A 19,582-nucleotide genomic window follows, 5' to 3' on the forward strand; every position below is an offset into this window, starting at 1 on the left:
AATGGGCGAAATCGGTTGAAGCCACGTCCAGTTTTTATACACAGTCGACCGTCTGTCCTTCCGCATGGCCGTTAACACGATAACTTGAGCAAAAATCGATATATCTTTACTAAACTTAGTTCATGTACTTACCTGAACTCACTTTATCTTGGTATAAAAAATGGCCGAAATCCGACTATGACCACGCACACTTTTTCGATATCGAAAATTACGAAAAATTAAAAAAATGCCATAATTCTATACCAAATATGAAAAAAGAGATGAATGAGAGATGATGGTAATGGGATTGGTTTGTTGACGCAAAATATAACTTTAGAAAAAACTTTGTAAAATGGGTGTGACACCTACCATATTAAGTAGAAGAAAATGAAAAAATTTTGCAGGGCGAAAACAAACGCCCTTGGTATCCTGGCAGGAATACTGTTCGTAGTATTACATATAAAAATAAATTAGCCGTACCCGACAGATGATGTTTTGTCCACCTTTATGGCGATATCGTGAAATGGCGTCCACCTATAAAACTATGGCCCACTCCCTTTTAAAATACTCTTTAATACCTTACATTTGAAACCCATGTCATACAAACACATTCCAGGGTTACCATAGGTTAATTTTGCTAAATGGTGATTTTCCCTTATTTTGTCTCCAAAGCTCTCAGCTGAGTATGTAATGTTCGGTTACACCCGAACTTAGCCTTCCTTACTTGTTTTTGTGTATTTTCTGCAGGGTTATTATACTTCAAAAGCCTAATTCTGGGCCTAATCCATATACCAATGCATAATGTGTGGCTTCAAACCGAATAGTTTGTCCTTCTCGATGTCCTTGACATTCTTGTTTCGGGTATAATTACCGTCTAGAGTAGCTACGAGATTTTTAACATCTGGTGATTTGAAAGGTTTTATTTTGTAGCGTCTGGTGAATGGAACCATTTCAGTATTCGCGAAAATCACTTTGATGCCGGTTGCACGAGACTAGTCCTCTACGTGGGTTTAAACGGTATGCAGTAGCAAAGGGCCTGAAGAGATTTTTCGGATGATACTAGAAACGGTGTAAGCGATAACTTGCAACCGGTGCATTTTAATTTTAACCGTTAGGTACAAGAGTAAAGAGGATAATACACCTCCATGGGAAGTGAAATATTATGGAAGAGCCTCCCAGATATGCAACAGTAGTTATACTTGTGAAAAGTTGCTGGTCGATCTTGCACAGTAAGGAATAGATTACTGCTTGCAGATGGACGTGACTAAATGCCCCCTCTGTGCCTAGAAGGAAGTCCTTGAAGGCAATCTCTTTCGAAAAATTTGATTTTGGTGTACACGAGTTGAGATTTGACAAGTGTTTCTATGTGCGTGTAGTTCTCAATGTGAAAATTCAGCCTTTTAAGGGTTTAGAGGAGAAAGGTCGTAAAGTTTATCGGTCGCATATTACTGGGCTTTTTATGTGAAGCCCGCGCATTTTTCCGGTACGAAGACTACTTTTGTTTCGATTCATATGCTTAGAATACGGAGTATGGAATGTATGGAATATAGAATATAGAATTTCACTTGACATTTCTTGTTCTGAGAGAACTTTATTATCGGTTCCAGGAGTAGGTCGTAGAAGGCGAAATATTATAAAGTGGCCGGCTCAAATTAGTTCTAACAAATAACCAACAGATTGTGATACTACACTCGTGTACCAAAGAAGTCTCAAAAATTTAGAGAGTAAAAGAAAAATTACTTGGCGCCAGGATATTTAGGCACAGTTTCTCTTCTAATTTTCACCGTGCTCCTTTTTTTTGGCAGGATGAAACCTATATGTTATAAATTTTCACTGATAAGCTTTTCATGGCAGAAATACACTCGGAGTGTTTTCCCAATCATTTCGGACAGGCGATCCCGATTAGAAAAGCTCATTGAAAAAACATATTTCTAAATTTTGATGTCGCTTTGCCCGGGAGTCTAACCAAGGACCCTCAATGTGGTATACGGATCACGATACCACCACACCACGTCGGCCGCCAAATTGAGAGACTACTTTGCGCTAAAATATAATTAGTGTCAACCGAACTAGTCAATCCGCAACGCAGCTAATCGTTTTGAAAATTTCCATATATTTCTTGAAATGCCTTTCACTACTTTCAAGTATTTTTAGTTTTCCAGCAGCAGTAACCCTTTTTCTCTTTTTTTCATTTCACACAAAAAATAAACGAAAAACTTATCATCGTCCCGTTGCAAATTTGCCGTTCCCATACGCGAACATTTGCTGCAAAATTCAAATACTCGTGAAAGTAAAAGCCCATTGCGGGCTGCTTGTGTTTCAGAAACCGTTGGATATGCAAGCACATGTAATAAGTGCTTTGGGCTATTACTCACAATGTGGTATTGAGTTACTGTTAGCTAATGAAATTTCCTATATTTTCTCATTTTCGCAATTTTAACTTGATGCAAGTAGGTAAGCATAATGTACATATGTACATACATACGACATAAATACATCTAAAGGCAACTGGGCACACACATATAAAATTCGCATTGTACAGGTGCACCTTCCAAATATTCGACAGTTTCAACCAAATTGTTGTTGGTGTAATTTTATTTTACAAATATTTGCTTTAATTTACAAAATGATAAAATGTGCTTAACTAATTTCGTTTATATCGACAAGTATGTATTTATGTATGTACAAATATATGCAGATGCGATATTTAGGTATAAATTTATGTGATTATTTTTTTTACTAATTACAGAACTGATAATATTTGAACGAAGTGCTAAGCTAAATTAGTGGCAATATCAAATAAACGTGGAAGCTGTGAGGTGTAAAGCGAATAGTGAAGATAAATGTACTGATATTCGAGAGCACACTCAATTTAGGTGAGTACCAATATGAGACAACTTGAATCACTTTCGTTAATTAATTGAACAGTTAGAATAGAGCAGCTTTTTTTATACTCAGTTGAGCGGAGCTCACAGAGTATAATAACTTTGATTGGATAACGGTTGGTTGTACAGGTATAAAGGAATCAAGATAGATATAGACTTCCATATATCAAAATTATCAGTATCGAAAAAAAAAATTTGATAGACCCATGTCCGTCCGTCCGTCCGTTAACACGAGAAGGTATTTTGATGAAATTTGGTATATAGGTTCCTGGGTACACATCTCAGATCGCTATTTAAAATGAACTAAATCGGATTATAATCAGGCCCACTTTTTCGATATCGAAAATTTCGAAAAACACAAAAAGTGCGATAATTCATTACGAAAGACGGATAAAGCGATGAAACTTGGTAGGTGGGTTGACCTTATGACGCAAAATAGAAAACTAGTAAAATTTTGGACAATGGGCGTGTCACCGCCCACTTTTAAAATAAGGTAATTTGTTGTAATTTGGCAGTCGTTGAAGATATCATTATGAAATTTGGCAGGAACGTTACTCCTATTACTATATGTATGTTTAATAAAAATTTGCAAAATCGGATAACCACCACTCCCACTTAAAAAAAAAATCTTTTTTAAGTCAAGTTTTAACAAAAAATTTAATATCTTTACAATATATAAGTAAATATGTCAACATTCAACTCCAGTAATGATATGGTGCAACAAAATACAAAAATAAAAGAAAATTTCAAAATGGGCGTGGCTCCGCCCTTTTTCATTTAATTTGTCTAGGATACTTTTAACGGCATAAGTCGAACAAAAATTAACCAATCCTATTCAAATTTGGTAGGGGCATAGATTTTATGATGCTAACTGTTTTCTGTGAAAACGGGCGAAATCGGTTGATGCCACGCCCAGTTTTTATACACAGTCGTTCGTCTGTTCTTCCGCATGGCCGTTAACACGATAACTTGAGCAAAAATCGACATATCTTTAACGAACTTAGTTCACGTACTTACTTGAGCTCACTTTATCTTGGTATGAAACATGAACGAAATCCGACAATGGCCACGCCCACTTTTTCGATATCGAAAATTACGAAAAATTAAAAAAATGCCGTAATTCTATACCAAATACGAAAAAAGGGATGAAACATGGTGAGGTAATTGGATTGGTTTATTGACGCGAAATATAACTTTAGAAAAAACTTTATAAAATGGTTGTGACACCTACCATATTAAGTAGAAGAAAATGAAAAAGTTCTGTAGGGCGAAATAAAAAACCCTTAAAATCGTGGCAGGTATTACATATATAAATAAATTAGCGGTATCCAGCAGATGATATTCTGGGTCACCCTGGTCCACATTTCGGTCGATATCTGGAAAACGCCTTCACATATACAACTACCACCACTCCCTTTTAAAACTCTCATTAATACCTTTAATTTGATACCCATATCGTACAAACAAATTCTAGAGTCAACCCTGATCCACCTTTATGGCGATATCCCTAAATGGCGTCCACCTATAGAACTATGGCCCACTCCCTCATAAAATACTCTTTAATGTCTTTCATTTGATACACATTTCATACAAACATATTCCACTGTTTCCCTCGGTTCATTTTCCTACATGGTTATTTTCCCTTATGTTGTCACCATAGCTCTCAACTGAGTATGTAATGTTCGGTTGCACCCGAACTTAACCTTCCTTACTTGTTCGACCTCGAAAATTACGAAAAATTAAAAGAATGCCATAATTCTATACCAAATATGAAAAAAGGGATGAAACATGGTAATTGGATTGGTTTATTGACGCAAAATAAACTTTAGAAAAAAACTTTGTAAAATGGATGTGACACTTACCATATTAAGTAGAAGAAAATGAAAAAGTTCTGCAGGGTGTAATAAAAACCCTTGAAATCTCGGCAGGAATACTGTTCCTGGTATTACATATATAAATAAATTAGCGGTACCCGACAGATGATGTTCTGGGTCATCCTGGTGTAGATTTTGTTCGATATCTCGTAAACGCCTTCACATATACAACTGCCACCACGCCCTTTTAAAACCCTCACTAACACCTTTCGTTTGATACCCATATCGTAGAAACCCATTCTAGAGTCACCCCTGGTCCACCTTTATGGCGATACTTCGAAATGGCGTCCACCTGTAGAACTATGGCCCAATCCCCTTTAAAATACTCTTTGCTCTACCTTCCATTTGATACCCATGTCATACAAGCACATTCCAGGGTTATCCCAAGTTCATTTTCCTACATGGTGATTTTCCCTTATTTTGTCTCCAGAGCTCTCAACTGAGTATGTAATGTTCGGTTACACCCGAACTTAGCCTTCTTTACTTGTTTTATTTTATGTTAAAAGGGGGAGGGTCAAATTGTGTATATATACATATGTGATATTTATGGAAACATCTGAACGTGAACCCTTACCAAATTTGGTTTGTAGATATACTGCTTATCTTCAGTGTTATTTGTTCGTTTTGATTTGGCTGTACTTACTTTCTTTATCTGATAAAATAATTGCGAATATTTTATATTTGTTACTGTTTTTTACAAAAATTAATTATATTGTATGAAAAATTTAAGAAAGTTTAAGCGTAGGCGTAGTTATTGGTATGTTGTATGGAGTAATAGCGAACAATGTACAATATCTGCAGGCGAGAGAGTCGAGTGGACAAAGTGCCCTTGTAAATTTTCCTTGCGACTGAGGTCTGTAATCAGGACACAGTTTGGAGCTTTGGATTCTTTCTTATAGCTGGCAAGTTTCCATATAAATACAAATTGACGACCATTGTTCTTCTTTTCTCTGCTAAATGTCATGGATGTCCTAGGGTCCGATTGCATTGGCGAGGATATCAGATAGACGATTAATGCCAGCTTCTCCTAAAAACCTTCGTACATTCCTGGTAAGTACTTTCCAATCATGGTCCATACTGTTGCTCTGTATATTGTTTGCCCCTTCACCTAAAATTTTCTGCTGTATTGAAAATTTCTTTATACGCGTTTCCTTTTATTTAAGAATTTTCCGGACTTGCTCTGATAAGTGAGCATCTAAAACTCCTCGTATCACGCCTTTCGGCCTTTAAGTTTTAAGAGTCTAGCTTGCCTCTAGTCGTCGCGATAGCATTAAAATGTACATCGGCATGCTGTGCTGTGTCCCTACGTATTATGGTCGTTCTCTTATTGATGTATAAACGTGTGATGGCATAGTGGCCAGAATGGATGCGAAAGGTAAGTGTAATCATAGCCTGGGCAAGTCGTATGCTATAAGGGGAAAACATAATATGAGCGTAAGTGAACAATGAAGAATAGCAATTAAGAGAACGGAAAGGAAAGAAAACGAAGAAAAGATATTGAGGAAAAGATTAGATGTCAGAACAGAAGCCGAAGCTGAGTGGCTTGTTATTGATTTGTTAGCGGTTAGTTACAAATGAGCTATCTATTTGTTAACTGTGGATGTCCATTTCTTATCGACAGTTTGTCAAAGTGGTATTATTGGCAAGTTATACACTGAAAGAAAAAGACTGGTAAAATCAACCGAAATACGGCTCAATTCAACCGAAATGTCTGCCAATTTTTGTCCATCGCAACAAGATGTTGAATCAATTGCGCACAAATCGTTGATTCGTAAATGACCGATTTAGTAGTCAAATGAACAAAAAAAAGTTGTTGCGACAGCTTTGTACGAAAGTACCTATGTTGCGGCATTTGCAAGGCAGATGAGTTTTCACTGGGACCTTTTCATGGCAGAAATACACTCGGAGTGCTAACCGAACAGTGCCGAGGGGCGACCCCGCTGAGAAAAATTTTCTTCTAATTGAAAAACCTTATTTCTAAAATTTTTATGTTGCTTTCCTCGTGGTGTGAAACCAGGGTCTTCGGTGTGGTAGGCGGAGCACGCTACCATCGCACCACGGCGGCTGCCATATGCATTCGTAAATATGTGCATACCTATAGTACAAAGCAGTGAGCGTAAAATTCTCTTTGAAATTTGCTCATGTATTGACTGTTGATCGCTGTTGAAATTACCAGTGAGATCAGTTGTGTTAACAAAAAAATCAGTTACATTGATTAGGAATCTGTCAGTTTTACAGAATTTTAATTATTTGGAACTTTTCGGCCGATAAAATAAAGACAAAACACAAGGTTTCTCTTTTCCTCCTACGCGTTTCGATGAAATTTTTTCATCTTCATCAGGGAGACTGTATATTTATCATAAAATATGATATAAAACAAAACAAACATTAACCCATTAGTTAGAATTACACAATTTACATCACTCTGTTGTTAACATAATACTTACATTCAATTTATAACATTGAAAATTTAAACATCTAACACATAAATAAACAAAACTTTACATTTAATTCACTGCCTCCATTCATGTTTCCTGCTTCGTCCATTGGTTGATAATGCCGTCATATACGAGTTTATATTGTTGACGTCTTCTTTGAAATTCATTGCAGTATTGATTTTTTGTTGTATTCGTAGAGCTTCCAGCTTCATTCGTGTTCGTTCTTTCCCCTCAACGTCTAATATTTTCGCGTTTTCGAAGTCCGCTGTGTGTCCTTTGTTGGTCAAATGTTCGCATAGTGCTGTTGTTGTTTTTCTATTTTTGGCGTCCAGTCTATGTTCATTTATTCGTACACTTAGCGATCGCTTCATCGTTCCAATGTATATTTGATTGCAAGTTTCTCCTGCGCTCCCATTACATTTGATTTCGTATACCACATTATGTTGTTGTTCTTTGTCGATTTTGTCTTTTGTTTTTGTAAAGATTGTGTTCAAAGTTCGATTTGGTTTATGCGCAAATTTTATATTGTTGTTGCGTGTGATGCTATACAATGTTTTGTTGTCCGTTAATCCTGGTATGTAATTGACGCCTGCATATATTTGCTTTTCTTTTACATTCGTTTGTACAGTGATGCTTTGCGCGCAGTTGGTTTGACTAATTGTTGTTGTTATCCATGCATCTATTATTTATTAGGGTAGCCATTCTTATATAAAATATTTTTAATTTTTTTAAAATTTGTGGTCATGAACTCCTGTTCACTTAAATTGTAGATTTTCTTTATAAAGCTTATGGCCGTGTTCTTTTTTTGCAACCATGTGTGATTTATTATTCTAGATGATGATACGGCTTTAGCATACCAATTAGTTTTTAGGGTTTGGTTCGATTTTGTAACTTCGATATCTAGGAAGGGCAACTTGTTGTTTTTCTCTTTCTATACTGTAAATTTTACTTTGGTATGTTGGTTATTTAGTGTTTTAAGTATTTCTTCCACGTCCTTAGTTTTAATTATAGGGAATTTATCATCTACATATTTGTTTATGTATTTGATATATATGTCCTTTAATTTAAGCTCAGCAATGTTGTCGTCAATTATATTGTCTAAGACTATATCAGCTACAGTGGGCGATAGATGATTCCCCATAGGCATGCCATACACCTGTTGGTAGAACGTACCATCATAGGTGAAATAGTTGTTATCCCTCAAGCAGAATTCGAGACAGGCTTGAAATTGTTTCTTCGATAATGTTGTGTGCATTTCTAGGTTACCCCACTGTTTCATGATCGTATTTATCGCTAGATGAATTGGTATATTAGTAAAGAGGGATACCATGTCGAAAGATAGGAAAGATAGGATTTCATCTTCGGAAATTGTGATATCATTTAAGTTGCGCTTCAGTTGAAAAGAGTTTTTTATATTGAGACTATCCGAGATAATATGTTTCGTAGTTTTCCCTATGTATTTTGATAATTTGAAACATGGCACACTTACTGATGATGATATAGGTCTAAGTGGGGTGTTATCTTTGTGTATTTTTGGTAAGCCGTATAGTCTTGGGGCTGTGGCTGCAGTGCAAGTTAATTGCTTTTTTAAATACAGACTAATATTCTTTTGTTTGTAAATCTCGTTTATAATATTATTGTTTTTCCTTAATAATTGTTGCGTTGGATCCGTCCGCATTGTTTTGTATGTTTGTCTGTCTTGCAATAATAGTTCCATTTTGTTTTTTAATCCACCTTGTACATCATGACTGTTTTATTACTTTTATCCGCGTTTGTAATGATAGCTATGTCTTTGTGCTTCTTTATGAACTGTCTAGTGTCATCAAAAATTTTCAGTGTCATTTTTTCTGTCGGGTTATTGCGTATCTTGTTTTTAAATGTATTCATTTTTGTTGCCACATTGCATCTAAGTGCATCTTTTTCTCTGTCATCTCCTATTGCTTGAATACCTTGTTCCAGGTCTGCAATCAAATGAATAGGAGAAAATGTTTTCTTCGATATTGGCAGTGAAAACTTTTCCCCATTGGTAACAACCAACGGCTCTCTGGGGGTACAATTATACCCGTTTCGTTCACAAGCCAGTCCTCATCCAAAGGTATCAAAACTTTTTGTCACATGCGCTCGTATTTTTGAGTTTAAATGTTGTTCTGTAGCCGTGTTTATTTTCTTGGTAAATTGTATTTGGTTTTCCAAAACTAAGTTTAAGTCCTGCCCGTCTAATCTCTTTTTAAGATCCTCCCTAATATGATTCATACTGTTGATAGCAATTTTGATTTGAATGTTCGCTTCCTTTATTTCGAGGTTGAGGATTTTTTGTATAAATTGTTGCTGTATTTTTTCCATTTCTTTTCTTGTTTTGTCCAATTTGAACCCATGCATAATATTTTTTGTCTTACCCTTTAGATGTGATGACGTTATCCCGTAGTCTTTACATTGTAGAAGAAATTTAAGCCGTTGTTGTTGCTTTGCGAGTTTCTTGTTGTTCTTCTGTTACAGAATCTTGTTAACTTAAGAGCGACAATTTCTCTTCTGTTGAAATGACTAAACTAATTTGTTCGATTGACAAATACTCGGTCGAATTAACCATAATTCGATCAATTTCACCGAATCTCCGTTAAGTCAAGAGCAACAGAACCGATTTGTTGATTTTACTAGCACAATTTCTTTCAGTGTAGACAAGTAAACGGTTTGTTACCGATGTGTTCCAAGTTTGTTGATTATGACAAATTTTATCGATAGATATCGATTTATTATCCACAAATTATCGATGTGTTATCGAACAATGATAGATATATTATCCCAAAAATATCGATTTGCTATCGAAAAGGTAGAACAGCGCAGAACTAACTGACGTAACTTCTTGGACGGCCCCATTCGTTTTAGAGGTTAAGCGTCCACTTAGTAAGTGTCGAAAAGACATCGATTTGTTATCAACTTATTATCAACAGTTTTATTATATTAAGTGTGTTTACCGCATAATAGCTGTAGGGTATATTATAGCTGTGCTTTAGTAACTGCAGTTGAAATATGTAGTTTGGAGGTATCTTCCTATTGCTCCGCTATATCATTGGATTGATGATTGTGGATGCGAGCGCCAGGTAGAGAAATTACCAGCTAGCAGAAAACATTCTGTGAGTCATTGTCAGCATGTGACAAAAATTATTTCCACATTCCTTAAATAGCAGAGACATTCAGGTTGATGAACGGTTTTTTGGATTGCGGGGATAGCATCATCGAGAGTGCACTTGACGACTGTAGCATCGATTGCGCCTTCCTTGCTTAACCTGATGATAACAGCACTAAACGTGTCTTGTTGAAACCTAATAATTTACATACCTTTCACACTTCATGGTAGGGTGTTGATTTCTTTTTAATAACCAGTTTTTGTCGATGTATATTCTTGGCACAAATTGTGATGCCACCATTCTTCTAACTAAATTAAATTTAAAAGTCATCTCGCTAACGCTGTCCAAATAGATATCATAAAGCAATATATCTCATTACTATAAGTTCCTGAATAGTACAGCTGATTTGTACTGAGCGCCAGATTTTAATACAATTTTTGTACTAGATTCTTTACGAGTCCTTACTATACCATCATGGCAAGGTTGATGTAATAACTGCAAACTCAGCATAAACATTTGTAATAAATAATATGCATTACGAACAAAAGAAATCCTTGCGATTCTCAACATGACCACAGCTGGATGCATCACTGACCACACAAGTTTTGCATGTAAATGATGTAATCGGACTCAGCAAAATACTTTGCCTTCTTAATATATTTCATTCAATATTTTTGCTTTTATTCGTGTGCACTTTGCACTCAATATGTATATAATTACAAACATTAGAGCGTCCATTTTACTTATTTTATCTAAGCCCGAACCCGCTTTATTGCAGTTGTTGTTGTTGTTGTTGTTGTAGCAGTGCTTCGTCCCATCCAATAGGTGCGGCCGATCACAAATTGTCATCAATATCCTCTAACGGGAGTCCAAGGAAACTTGCAATTTCAACAGGGGTGGCCCATAATGAGAAGGGTATCAAAGGCGTTGGTTCCACATTAAAATTAAAGAGATGGTTGCTGTCATGTGGGGACACATTGCAAGCGGGGCATACATTTTGTATGTCGAGGCTGATTCTGTATAGGTAAGAGTTTAACCTGTTACAGTATCCAGATCGAAGTTGAGCTAGAGTGACTCGTGTTTCCTTGGGGTGTGTGCGTTCCTCTTCCGCAAGTTTTCGGTACTGTTCTTTGAGTACTGGATTCACCGGGCCATTCCCGGCATAAAGGTTCGACGCCTGTTTGTGGAGTTCACTGAGGACCTGCTTGTGTTTTTTGGCTTTATACGGCTGAGTTCTCAGGTGCCGTATTTCCTCATAATGCTTACGGAGATGACTCCTTAAGCCCCTAGACGGTGTTGGCTCATCAATCAGATACCTGTTGGGATGCCCAGGTTTCTGGGTATTCAGCAGGAACTGTTTGGTTAGCATCTCATTTATCTCCCTGATGGGAGTATTCGCACCTCATAATGTAGATGGTGCTCTGGGGCCATAAGAAGACAGCCCCTTGCGATTCTGAGAGCAGTATTTTGGCAGGCTTGTAGCTTCTTCCAGTGAGTAGTTTTAAGGCTTGGCGACCATATAGTGGACGCGTAGCATGCACTCGGCTGGCAAATTGTTTTGCATGTGGTAATGAGCGTTTCTTTTTCCCAAATACTGTCAGCAAGGGATTTGAGGATTTTATTACGGCTCTGGATTTTCGAATTTTGTTGTGTAGGACAGTCGGTAGCGTAGTGCCATCGACGTGGATGTTCAAAATAGTCGAACTTTGGGATGTCCAAGTTGTAAATAGGGTCGCGGATATTTTAGTCGGTGATAATGCCAGGTTTTGCGAGGCGAAAAACTGGAGAGATCAGGGAGGTAGCCGTTTATTCTGTTGCAAAGCTCATCGATCTTTGGGCCCGGGCCTGTGGCCATTATTGTGCAGCCATCGGCGTAAGAAACGATAGTAACTCCTTCTGGTGGCGAAGGTAGTTTTGATATGTAAAAATTAAACAAAAACGGGGATAGGACACCACCCTGTGGCACCCCTTGTTTAATACTTCTTGGCTTTTATGTTTCGTTTCTGAATTGCACCGATGCCTGCCGACCACCCAGATAATTTGCGGTCCACCTTTTGAGACATGGGGGAAGGGTAGACCCTTCCAGGTCTTGCAGTAACGTGCCGTGGTTGACCGTATCAAAAGCTTTTGTTAGGTCTAGCGCAACGAGTACTGTTCTATGGTGGGGTTTCTGATTTAAACCACAATTTATCTGCTTTCTTGCAGTGAACACATATCCTGTTGATTAGTCTTATAAAGTAGCTTAAGAATATCATGACCCCCGCAAAAATTTCAGGCCGAGCTTCTCTCCCAATTTGCGTCATGATCATTTTTATTTTTTTTTACAGATTAGGGGGACAAAGCCTTTATATTTTTTTGCCGATTCTGAACTGCATCTGCAAGGCATATTAATTTTACCTGCAAAGCTTTTCATGACAGAAATACACTTGGAGTGTCAAATCACTGCCGAAAGGTGACACAGCTTAGAACAACTCTTTTTCTAATGTAAACACACTTTTTTTGAAATGTTCGTTGTTGCTTTGCCCGGGACTTCAAACCAGAACCATGACCTCTAATTGCTGGGCAGCAAGTAGTAAACAGAAAAAAGCAAGCACTAGGCAACGGCCAGAAGTTAACGGAAACTCACTGGAGTGCCACATAAAAATTTGGTTCTTTATATTCATCCTACAAAAGAAGCGAATTTGCTGTTTGCACTCCAGTTCTGGCAGTTTAGTCGAAGGTAACGTTTGCCGTATACGAGTATAGGGCAAAGCATTTAAAAAAAGTAAAAGGGGTGCAAATATGGCACGGGTTACCTATTGCTTGCGATTAAAATGAGTAAAAACCATTCAGCTATCTCGCCTACATCCTACGGACGCTTGTGTCGCCCCACAGACGGCGGTTTTTCCAATATAGAAATAGTAAACCCCCTCCTTCCCCCACTTTGCATTAGTTCGTGTATAGAGAATGGGTGATGTCCATAAGTGAGCCAGTAGACTTCGCTTGTCGGCGCGGTGACCCGTAATCGATTTGTGATGGAAGCACTCTGGCTTTAGGCTAGACGATCCCCTCCTTTACAGTGCACTTTTCAAAAACCAGCCTTCGAAGTTCGACTGGTATGACTCTATCTTCCATTCCATCGTCTTTCATGATGCTGGCTATGTTCAGCAAATAAACGAGCACTCACCAGATTCTTCACAGTTTTCATTATAGACAAGGACCCTCCAAACTAGCACTTATCGTAGACTATCCGTGGACAATCAGCCAGTGCGATTAAGCATGTTATTATCTATAGTTGGAGGTAGTGCATTCAATTTTGCTTGCGTTAAACTTTCATTAAATTACACTTTATTGGAAGGATACTAAGTGCGCACAATTTTTTTCAGCTTATGATGGTGCTGCCGTTCTCCACTACGATTACAAGAAACTAACATGAATGTCCAGCGCCCTTTCTCCGATTCTTTCCACCTTTCTTTCTACCTAACTTATGTTCGTGACCTTGCCATTTTCTTGGAATCTGCAGATGGTCGGCCGATTAGGCCCTACTAAATCTAGAGACTTTCTCTCCCCTCCCCGAAGTGCTCATTAAAGTTAGTTTTGAGTTATTGTTTAATCCTAAATATTTAAAAATATGCTTTGACTTCATTTCAAAATCTGCTATGGTTAGGACTAGCTCATTCACCAGTCCACTTTGTGGTCATCAAAACCACTTCTGTCTTGTTGCTAGCCATCTTCCATGTTCGTCAGCCATTTCTTTATACTTGCCATGGCGTAATTACATAATGCTTGGAGCAGATCCAGTTTCTTGGCCACTGCTACTACGACAATATCATTTGAGTAGCGGATAATTTGCGCGTTTACAGGAAGGTTAATTTGTAGTACCCCGCCATACATCGAATTCCATAGCGTTGGCGCTAGATCCCTAAGGGACGCTGCAGGTGATGTGGTGTGCTGTGGTGGAGGGACCAATCCACCGTATCAAAGAGGAGTATTCTGTCTGTAAAATAGCTACCAATTATTCTGAGTAGTTAAGCAGATGTGACAAAGTTTCGTACCGCTGTCATTATCTGCATGCAGTTCGCATTTCAAATATCCAATGTATTCCGCGAACCTTGTGCCTTTATCTTAAATTTTGACTCATACATGCCTGATTGCTCTTAGATCAATCAAATCACATTGTTATGGGGTAATTATTGTAAAAAGTTCGAAGATCCCAGAGAAGAAATAATTTGTTGTATTAAATTAAAGATGTCGTCGGTTTATGAAAAAATCAAGCTGTACATAACGGACACCCTAATGCTCGTGTGCAAAAATATATACGTAAAAAATTGTAGATATTGCAGATATCGTTCCTATAATAACGTTGGGCATTTTAGCCAACCGTGGTGTGATGGTAGCGTGCTCCGCCTATCACACCGTATGCCCTGGGTTCAACTCCCGGGCAAAGCAACACCAAAATTTTAGAAATAAGATTTTTCAATTAGAAGAAAATTTTTCTAAGCGGGGTCGCCCCTCGGCAGTGTCTGGCAAGCGCTCCGATTGTATTTCTGCCATGAAAAGCTCTCAGTGAAAACTCATCTGCCTTGCAGATGCCGTTCGGAGTCGGCATAAAACATGTAGGTCCCGTCCGGCCAATTTGTAGGGAAAAATCAAGAGGAGCACGACGCAAATTGGAAGAGAAGCTCGGCCTTAGATCTCTTCGGAGGTTATCGCGCCTTACATTTATTTATTTATTTTTTTTTAGCCAATGCTACAAGTAATTGTACGAGTATTTGGGGAACCAGCTGCTTCTACATATGTAAAAGATAATAAAATACAATTTGTAATCCCTGTATATTAATATTGAATAAGTAAGGAAGGCTAAGTTCGGGTGTAACCGAACATTACATACTCAGTTGAGAGCTGTGTAGACAAAATAAGAGAAAATCACCATGAAGTAAAAAGAACCTATGGTAACCCTGGAATGCTTGTATGACATGTGTATCAAATGGAAGGTATTAAAGAGTATTTTAAGAGGGAGTGGGCCTTAGTTCTATAAGTGGACGCCTTTTCGAGATATCGTCATAAACGTGGACCAGGGGTGACTCTAGAACTTGTTTGTACGATATGGCTATCAAATTAAAGGTATTAATGAGGGTTTTAAAAGGGAGTGGTGGTGGTTGTATATGTGAAGGCGTTTTCGAGATATCGACCAAAATGTGGACCAGGGTGATCCAGAACATTGTCTGTCGGGTACCGCTAATTTATTTATATTTGTAATACCACGAACAGTATTCCTTCTAATATTCCAAAGGCATTTGATTTCGCCCTGCAGAACTTCTTCATTTTCTTCTACTTAATATGGTAGGTGTCACACTTATTTTACAAAGTTTTTTTCTAAAGTTATATTTTGCGTCAATAAACCAATCCAATTACCACGTTTCATCCCTTTTTTCATATTTGGTATATAATTGTGGCATTTTTTTCATTTTACGTAATTTTGATATCGAAAAAGTGGGCGTGGTCATAGTCGGATTTCGCCATTTATTACACCAATACAAAGTGAGTTCAGATAAGTACGTGAATTGAGTTTTGTAAAGATATATCGATTTTTGCTCAAGTTATCGTGCTAACGGCCGAACGGAAGGACAGTCGGTCGACTGTGTATAAAACTTGGCGTGGCTTCAACCGATTTCGCTCTTTTTCACAGAAAACAGTTATCGTCCTAGAATCTAAGCCTCTACCAAATTTCACAATAATTGGTAAATTTTTGTTCGACTTATGGCATTAAAAGTATCCTAGACAAATTAAACGAAAAAGGGCGGAGCCACGCCCATTTTCTTTTATTTTTGTATTTTCTTGCACCATATCATTACCGGAGTTGAATGCGAACATAATTTACTTATACACTGTAAAGATATAAACTTTTGTTTTAAAATTTGACTTTAAAAAAATTTTTTTTAAAAAGTGGGCGTGGTCGTTTGCTGATTTTGCTAATTTTTATTAAGCATACATACAGTAATAAGAGTAACGTTCCTGCCAAATTTCATCATGATATCTTCAACGACTGCCAAATTACAAGTTGCAAAACTTCTAAATTACCTTCTTTTAAAAGTGGACGGTGCCACGCCCGTTGTCCAAAATTTTACTAATTTTCTATTCTGCGTCATAATTTCAACTCAGGTAGAGTTGACACCTACCATATTAAGTAGAAGAAAATGAAAAACTTCTGCAGGGCGAAATCAAAAGCCCTTGGAATCATGGCAGGAATATTGTACGTCGTATTACATATATAAATAAATTAGCGGTACCCGAGAGATAATGTTCTGGGTCGCCCTGGTCCACATTTTGTTCGATATCTCGAAAACGCCTTCACATATACAACTACCACCACTCCCTTTTAAAACCCTCATTAGTACCTTTAATTTGATACCCATATCGTACAAACACATTCTAGAATCACACCTGGTCCACCTTTATGGCGATATCTCGAAAAGACGTCCACCTATAGAACTAAGAATCACTCCCTTTTAAAATACTCATTACCACCTTCCATTTGATACCCATGTCATACAAGCACATTCCAGGGTTGTATGTAATGTTCGGTTACACCCGAACTTAGCCTTCCTTACTTGTTTTGACTTAAAAATAAGCACATTGTTAAAAATGAAACAAACATATACGTAACTCATGAAAACATGGATACTGGTGCGTATACGTAACATTTTTTGTTATTTGGCTATAATAGGAGAGCAACATACATACAAGTGCAGCAAATATAAGGGAATGCAAGGGGTTGTTAAGCGCAATACAAAGCATTATAGCTTAATAGCTTTCCGACCCAACTCTCATCCTCACCTACACGAGGCGAGTTCGGTTACAAACATGGAAACACATAATTAGCACGCGAGGCTCTGGCATACCGGGTCTGTATCCAGGAAAGGACCGTCAACATCGAAAACACTCCCCAGAAGAAGAAGAATTACCTATTATGAGCGTGTCAGCAACGAAGCAGTGTCAGTGACAACCAGTGCTGATCAAATTTGTGAAAACTAAAGACTGCTGCATTATCTTGCCTCTGTTGGTTTATTTTTTACCTTTAATTCTGGCTCCCAGTGTGTAAACAAGGTTTTTTGTTACGAGGATAGAGTTCCGAATTACCATGACTTTGACTTGTGATTAATCCTTATTATGTTCATTAATACTCATTTTAAATATTTTGAGCTTGGTCTTTGAAAGCTTTGTCTTTATTTAACAGACACTGTGGAGATTGCCCAGAAGAAGAGCCCACCACGTAGGTTCACAGCCAAAGTAATAGTCAAATTAATCCAACAGCTTAGCAAAACATAAGGTATATTCTAACGTATGATTATTACTGCAAGCCTTCAGAACGGTTGAAGGGTGTAACCGTGTAGAAGCATACGAAACGGCGAAGCTTCTGACTGCCATTGAATGACCCGGTAGAATATTTTACATGCAGTTTAAGCAGTTCACTTCTCCTGATCTTTTGCGGCCTAGAATTCTCTGGTTATCTGCCAAAAATTCGGTTTCTGCTGAGCTAATGCCTTAGGGAGACAACTTGGCTAAGTCTCTTCAATATACTCGGCTTAAAGGCTAGTAGAAGGATTTCATTGGCAGCATCCGACCATCTAAAAATGTGGTTGCAAGCTTAGATCAAGCGGCCGGCTGTGTGGGTTGTTCGCTGGAATTGGGAATCGCCACGTTAAAACACACTACAATGAAAAGAAAAACCAGACCTCTGATAACAAGATTACCCGTTTTTGATGAAGGCGTGTAAATCACTATAATTTGACCGCATGAATGCAGATGCTGACATTTCCGCCAAAGAAGAGATGTGATGAGCGAAATTAGGAAAAAAGACATTAAAAATAGATGACATTTATTAGAGTAATAAAACAAATAAGCGCAGGTTTGGTGCCCGCTTCGTAGTTGTGGAGAGTTTAAAGCATAAACGTAAACATGGCTGTTCTCCGATCAAAGACATGCAATCAGATCGGCCATGTAGATGGACGGTATGCTTCTAGTATTATAAATGTACGGCCAATCCGAGGACCTAACATAGACTCGGCAAGAACACAGGTAAAGCTTAACATTGTGTTTAGGCCCAATGCCTAACTTTTTCCTGATTCCACATTACCAGCCACATACACTCTCACGCCCGCATTAGTGTGTATGTATGAAACAAATGCATGTGTGTGTGTGCAGGTTGTCAGCACCCATGCACATATATGTTGGGTGACTGTGTGCGTGACTTTCCCCTCCTTAAAACCGGAGGACTTTTTCGCGGCTTAGCGGTTGTCATCAGCGGGACAACCGGCCTCTTTTTCGATCGACCGCCAATCAGCACACATCGCCGAGGATCACCATCGTCATTTTCGACATTGAGGTAACATTATACCCATTATACATTTTCTTTCACTTGAATTAAATCTCATTTTATAACGAGGAAAATCCTCTTACGTTTTCTTTTGTTTATTTCGAGTGAACCATTACACCATTCCCGAGATCGACATGTGAGGGGGTTGGCCTTCCGGTTTCCGACGCATAAAGGCAAATCAATCATAACAGACTGCTTTCTCGACGTTCTGCAGGACCAGAGAGAGTATATCTCTAAAGGCCTTTTTATACCGCCGCTGAGACAAAAAATAGTTACCAGTGACCACGCAAAGACAAGTGGTACGATGATTAATGCCGCGTTGCAGTCGAAAGAAGACACGTTTTCTCGAGGGTAGCCAAATACCCTGGAATCGAGCTAAAAACAACTAATATAAGTGGTGAGAATTTCCCTTTTGCTATTAAATCACGCCATGGTCGCCAGATATTTGAAGTACTTCCCAATGACATACCCCGTTCACAGATACTTTCGCTACAGGTTATACCACTCATCCAACAATAATGAGACCAAGATGAGCTGCGCTCTGTGCGACTATGACAGTTGTTAGTACGTAGTTGAGTGCTGATTTAAAATGAGTTCGAAAATCGATGGAATATTCTCTTTGTGATGCTAATTGTTCGCAATTATGCTTTATGTTAATGCTGAAGAAAATTGAATTTCTGCTTAAAGCAGCAAAACATAAAATTCTTAATGGAAAAGAGATGAGTAGTAGATAGTAAATGGAAGAATAGAAAATTCTAAGAGAATAATAGATAATAAGTGGTAGGAAGTGAAGCAAAGTCATGTTTTGGAATTGCTATGCAAAGAAATTTGTTCGCAAGCATTCTTTGACAAGCTGAGCTGGCATCTTTGTAATTAGGTCAGTTTCTCTTTGATATAATTTTGTTCGTTTTTAATATCTGCTCTG

General features: G+C 38.0%; 1 protein-coding gene across 1 annotated transcript in view; it reads left to right on the forward strand.

The window, feature by feature from the left end:
* Positions 1 to 19,582, forward strand: part of Elk (Eag-like K[+] channel) — a 410,371-nt gene that overhangs the window by 82,197 nt on the left and 308,592 nt on the right. The window contains exon 3 of the mRNA XM_067777239.1: positions 2,729 to 2,855. The gene's annotated coding sequence lies outside the window, so the exon portion shown is untranslated. The remainder of the gene's footprint in view (positions 1 to 2,728; positions 2,856 to 19,582) is intronic.

This window comes from Eurosta solidaginis, chromosome 3 (genome assembly GCF_040869045.1).
Source record: "Eurosta solidaginis isolate ZX-2024a chromosome 3, ASM4086904v1, whole genome shotgun sequence".
NCBI classification, from domain to species: domain Eukaryota; kingdom Metazoa; phylum Arthropoda; class Insecta; order Diptera; family Tephritidae; genus Eurosta; species Eurosta solidaginis.